Source organism: Podarcis raffonei, chromosome 3, assembly GCF_027172205.1.
Source record: "Podarcis raffonei isolate rPodRaf1 chromosome 3, rPodRaf1.pri, whole genome shotgun sequence".
Classification (NCBI taxonomy): Eukaryota; Metazoa; Chordata; class Lepidosauria; order Squamata; family Lacertidae; genus Podarcis; species Podarcis raffonei.
The window spans coordinates 22,963,081-22,969,288 of NC_070604.1; the positions used below are offsets into that span (position 1 = coordinate 22,963,081).

Consider the following 6,208-nt stretch of genomic DNA (forward strand, 5'->3'; position numbering starts at 1 on the left):
GACATAACTGGGCTTCTGAGGCTTGGAGCACATTTCCCCACAGGGGAGCCACAGAAAGAATGGGAGCTGTGGACTCAGAAAGGTTGAAAAGTCTATGGACTATGGACTATGGACTATGGCTGATCCAATAGCATTCAGTAATGCTCTTTGTAGCTACCTGGGTTTTCTGCTCAAATCTCCACCCTGCAGATGCCACAATTGCTCTCAGATGCTCTGAAATGCATTTTGTCTTTCATCTTCTGAGTTAAGCCTTCCAACCGTGAAATATTTAAAAGGTGCATTTATTTTATAAACACATGCAGATTAATTTACTGCACTGATGTGTTTCATATTAGCTGGGAGAAACATACAAACAGATCCTGTATTATGGGGTACTTTGACTTCAGGCAGCACATCCACCCATGGAAGTTTCCAATGGACCCAGTGGGGCTCTGTTTTCCCACCTTCCACTCCCCATAAATGTTCACACAACAAGTGGGCATTACAGTTTATAGCACCCATCCCATGTACCCTTCCCATGTTTCCCCTCTGCCCAATTCAAGTGACTTGGGCATAGAAGCAGCTTGTATGGATGCAGGAGGGATGGATGAGGAATTGGGAGGCTTGCAGAGACATTTCATTCTGCTAATGCCCCCTCATGCTGCCGGAAGGAGGTTGTGTGTGAAACAAGGCTCCGTTGGAATCTTCACTGTGTGCTTAATATATTTTTTTAAGGATTATCATTCAGCGAATATTTGACCTTTATCCCAGGAACAGCTGCTTAAAGCAAGTAACAACTTCAGAAAAGGCCCACAGAGTCTGTTAAAATGCGTGATCGTTCCTTGCAAAACGTTAACGTTAAAATTTACTGTTTCCAACGAAAGCAGGAGATCCTATAATAAAAGGCATCATTTAAGTGGTGTGAAATATCGCACTAAAAAAACCCCATCATTATGCACTTAAAAATGGTCATGGTTGTGAAATGTTTAGAAATATGGGTTTTTCTTTAAAATTGGTAGGAACTGCAGGGTTGGTGTCTCTTAAAACTGGTGAAGATTTTTATTTTTAAAAAACTGCACATATTCCTAATTTGGAAATATCTTGATTTGGTCCTATACTTTTTGGAGCAAGCAATGGAAGGACTGAGCAGTTAAGTTTGCTGCTGTTTGCTGATCAGATTACACTTTTCCTCTTTGCCCCAAAAGTCCCCGTGGTGCCTCCCCCCCCCCCCATAATTATTAATTAAAAAGAACAGTGAAGAGTAAATATAAAATGGTCTTACGAACTGTTTTGATGAAAGGGACAAATTATTGGCTAGATATAAGAATCATAGATGGCATCCTTCTGCCTTGGGAGACAAGGGATGTGGTCAAACGGTTGGCAGGTTGCAGCGCTTGCTGTGGTTGTAGAAACCGATGTGGGAGAGGCATGTTTTGTTGCAGCTGGGGCAGATGAAGGCATCCAGTTGTGCTGCTGCAGATGCACCATGGCGGTTCTTCTCTCTGCACTCCTCCCGGCAGTCATTCCTCCTCTGGTCACTGCTGTAGATGATATTTGGGGGCAGTCCAGTCCAGTTCAGGAGTCCCTTATCACCTAACCCAGTTTCCCTTTAATAATAATAATAATAATAATAATAATAATAATAATAATAATAATTATTTTATTTATGCCCTGCCCTTCCTGGTTCAGAAAACCAGGTTCAGGGCGACTAACAACAAATTTAAAGCAATTGATGCAACAACAAAAAAGCATAAACTACAGTATAAAACATGAATACAGTGGTACCTCGGGTTACATACGCTTCAGGTTACAGACGCTTCAGGTTACAGACTTCGCTAACCCAGAAATAGTACCTCGGCTTAAGAACTTTGCTTCAGGATGAGAAGAGAATTTGTGCTCCAGCAGTGTGGCAGCAGCAGGAGGCCCCATTAGCTAAAGTGGTGCTTCAGGTTAAGAACAGTTTCAGGTTAAGAACGGGCCTCCGGAACGAATTAAGTACTTAACCCGAGGTACCACTGTAACAATAAATTCAGAATTCAAAAATCAATTTCGGGGAAAATCCATCCAATAAACATTAGATGGTCTTCTTGTGCTCTGAATTGCTACACGCTGTGGGGCAGAGGGGGGTGGACTACCTGTATAATGGCATGTGTAGAGGACTGGCTGGATTGTCCCCACTCCCAAAAGTTTCCCAGTGTCAAGCATGAGATCCAAAGAAAGGTTGAATCTGTATCATAAAAATAGCTACAGGTGACCTTAACTGCACACTTCTGTCCTTGGGTGTAGGCTTTTGGAGGGGCCAGAAATAGCTAGTATGGGGGAAGTGATCCAGACTGAGACCCTACTGTAGGAGGTAAGGTGGATTTAACCTTCCATCCTTTGCTGCAGTTATGATTTGGACCAGACCCTCCACACTGGTCAAAGCCCTGAATCTCAAAGGCAGAACTACCCTGTTGAGGTCATGTGTAAAGGTAAAGGTACCCCTGACCATTAGGTCCAGTCGTGACCGACTCTGGGGTTGCGGTGCTCATCTCGCTTTATTGGCCGAAGGAGCCGGCGTACAGCTTCCGGGTCATGTGGCCAGCATGACTAAGCCGCTTCTGGCAAACCAGAGCAGTGCACGGAAACGCCGTTTACCTTCCTGCCGGAGTGGTACCTATTTATCTACTTGCACTTTGTGCTTTTGAACTGCTAGGTTGGCAGGAGCAGGGACCGAGCAATGGGAGCTCACCCCATGGCGGGGATTCGAACCACGACCTTCTGATTGGCAAGACCTAGGCTCTGTGGTTTAATCCACAGCGCCACCCGCGTCCCAGGAGGTCATGTGTAGTTAGGCTGTAATGTATGTGCTTGAAGTATATTGGATAAGTTTAAAACATCTTGGTAACAGTCAGCCACACCCTGTTGCACACTTCAGTGGAACAAATGATGAAACGTGATTTCCGGAACATCGCCCAGCCTCATGCAGCATTGTTCTAAAGGTTTAGTAAAGAATAAGCTAACCCATACCATTTCTGCCTGTCCTCCAGGGGCAGTTTCTTTTAATTGGGCAGCTGGATCAAAAATCAGGAAGTCGGTGCAATCATTTCATCTGCAGAATTTTTTTCTCTTCAGCATTTCACAACACGACTCCTTTCCTGCCATGTAATGTATTTCCTGTATGTCTTCACAAAGCATTTGTGCATAACTCCCACACACACATACAAAAAAAGAAAAGAAAAGAAAAAAGCATTATTAAGCATCTTGGATGAAAACGTTTACAAGCAAAGTTTCCATTTCCACAATTTCATGGAGCTCCAAAACATATGTAAGGCTCTAATCCTGCAACCGGGGTAAAACTGCAGCCTCCTTGAATTCAAAGCTAAGTGTATGAGTGAGTGTTTTCAGGGCCATAATCTGGACTTAATTACTAGCCATTTAATGCAGTTTCCTTTATGTGATGCCTGCGTAATCATACCCAGATGATTGACTTTGCCGGTAACATATGGGACATTTCTAAACTGATTTCCTGCTTGGCCATTTTCTCATGTACAGACCCCCAATCAGTCCTGCGGTGCTTTTAATTTCAACACTATGTTGGTTAAATGGATATACAGTTGGGTTTTCTGTCGCACATTAGCAGTAACTGGGAGTCTGACTGAACAATTACACTAAATCCATTTAGAGCCTCTGCACTGCTGTATACAAATCCTGTTTACTCCATGAAGACTTTCACAGGAATAGCTGGGAAAGGAACGACCCAATATTTGAACTACAAAAGCTCTCATTAAATAGAATGGAAATGATACTAATCGTACCTGTTTAATGAACAAAAGCCCTGTGCAATCCCTAATGAGCATTTTATGCACAATGAGCTCCCTTGTAAATAAACACCTGATACAATTTCAACTCTTTTTAACAAATACTCTCCTTATTCCCAAGGAAAGGGTGTCTCTCTCGTGTTTTTGGTTAGCAGACAGGGGAATTGCTCTCAGTACCGGTGGGTCTTCAGCTCATGAGTGGCTTATTTTCAATGTCTCCCCTGTCAATTTGATACAGCTACAAAAGCACGTTAAGAGAACTGTGTCCCACTCACAGGACACTTAGTGCAAAGTCATATGAAAGAGAAGTTGTGTTGCAGCTGTGCCACAGGTCTGTGTACTGACACAAACATTAAGAAATGGGTTGAAAATGTGCTCTTTGCATGATGCAGCAATGCCTGGCTTGATGTGAGTGGATCACCGATACATTTATCAAAATTTATTATTATTATTATTATTATTATTATTATTATTATTATTATTATTAAAATAATGTGGTGATCATGTAGTTCATTGCAGGTTAGGCTACTTCGGGGAATCAAGACAAGCCCTTTCAACAATTCTGCCAGACGAACGCTGCGTGTTAGACCACTTCAAGCTCTTTATCAGGCAACTATGTAATGACTGTGAAAATTACTGTGGGATAGGAAGAGAAAAGCAATTTAAATCCCCCCTCCCCCACCACTTTCAGTCCTAGGAGACTGTTAACAAAAAGACTGTTAACACATGACTAATTGGATGCAGGACTGCCGCCAAATTGTGCCATCACGAGTCCGACTACTTTTGAACACTTGACCTGTTTTCCAGCACATTCTGTCCAGTTTTCAACACTTGACCAATATACTTAAAATAATATTTTTGTAACTGTTAGGTCTCTCTCCCACCACCCCGCAGGCTTACGTTATTTTCCGTAGCAGGGAGAGCATCTAGGACATTGTACGGTGTTTCCATAAGCTGGTTTGGTGCTTTGTATGCCTTGGCATCCCCACTGGAAAAGGCTGGATGCATTTCTTCCGTGATCATGTGGCCGCTGCCAGTTTTCACAGATTAACTAACGCAAACGCTTCTGACACAGTGCACAACTCGAGCGAACTACATGCAGAGCAAGTGTGATTCGTTAGCAGCTTGTTTCTGAAATGCGCAGGCAAGAATTTCCATAAAAGCTTTTTCTGTACTACCTTGGCGTATGCTGGACTGGAATAAATACAAGCAGAAAGAAAAGGCTCCCTGCTGGAGGTTTGCAGTTGGCCAGTGTTGTTCTTTTTCTTTCTTTTTAAAAGCATGTCATACATTGTTTTTGTGTTTTCTCATGAGAAAGTTGTGCTCAATGTCAAGACTTCATTATGTTGCTATGAATTTTAATGGAAATCCATTATACTGGGAAGACAACTGCTAGTCTTGCCTGAACATTTTGCAAGGATAGAAGTCATCATCACCCCCTCCCCATAAAATGCTAGGTAATCTCCAGCCCATAGACCTAAATAGGCCTGGCAGATGTCTTCATTTGGTCCACACTAGGGTTGGGCAATATATCACCCAGAACTGGTTTGAAGTCCATATTGTGATGCTGGTTTCATAATTTTTGACCTGGCAATATATTGTGAATCATGGTGTGTGCATGTATGTACTATGCAAAAATCACAATACGGGAAAAACCGTGAAGCCAGCCAATGCCTCTACCCATCCTTAGTTCAAATATCGCGATATACCGGTATCGTGATATATCGGTATATCACAGTGTTTAGCTTATGATATATTGTGATGTTGAAAACCAGATACTGCCCAGCCCTAGTCCACAAGGAGGCATTTTGGCCAAACCACATCTACCTGACACCGTATGTTTCATCAGTCATGGGGCAGGTAAGGACACAGCTCTCTGCTGAAAAGGCTTTGCAAGCACTGGCAATCAGTTGATTTTCCAGCACTTGGAAAGCACTATGCCTTTGCACACACAGTTCAATTTCAAACCATGCAGGCAAAGGGTGATTGCCAAGCCTGCCAACCTGTCAGAAAGACCCACGGGGCTGGGGGCTAGGACCAAGGCATCTTGCCCACCAGCTGGAAGCAGTTCACCATCCCTACTCTAAAAGCAAACTCAGATGGTGAGTGGTGACAGGTTTGGAGCTGAAACAGGGCCAAGGAGAAATAAGAACAAACATATTCTCACATATAGGATTCTCTGGTTGAGCTGCATGTTTCTCACCTCTGCAGTGTAAGACTTAAAAGAAGGAGGAGGATGTGAACCCAAGTCCACTGTCTTTTTGGTTGTTGATGCCTACAATGTGATATTAAAGAGTGGTTGGTAAATGTTATTTGTTATTATTATTATTTATTAAATTCATATACAGTGGTACCTCGGGTTAAGTACTTAATTCGTTCCGGAGGTCCGTTCTTAACCTGAAACTGTTCTTAACCTGAAGCACCACTTT

General features: G+C 42.8%; 1 long non-coding RNA gene across 1 annotated transcript; it reads left to right on the top strand.

Annotated features, from left to right (window-relative positions):
* Positions 1-112: 112 nt before the first annotated feature.
* On the top strand, positions 113-3,867 carry LOC128410086 (uncharacterized). The gene is made up of 2 exons (XR_008329382.1): positions 113-2,437; positions 2,799-3,867. It is a non-coding gene; the product is annotated as an uncharacterized LOC128410086 (long non-coding RNA).
* Positions 3,868-6,208: the final 2,341 nt, after the last annotated feature.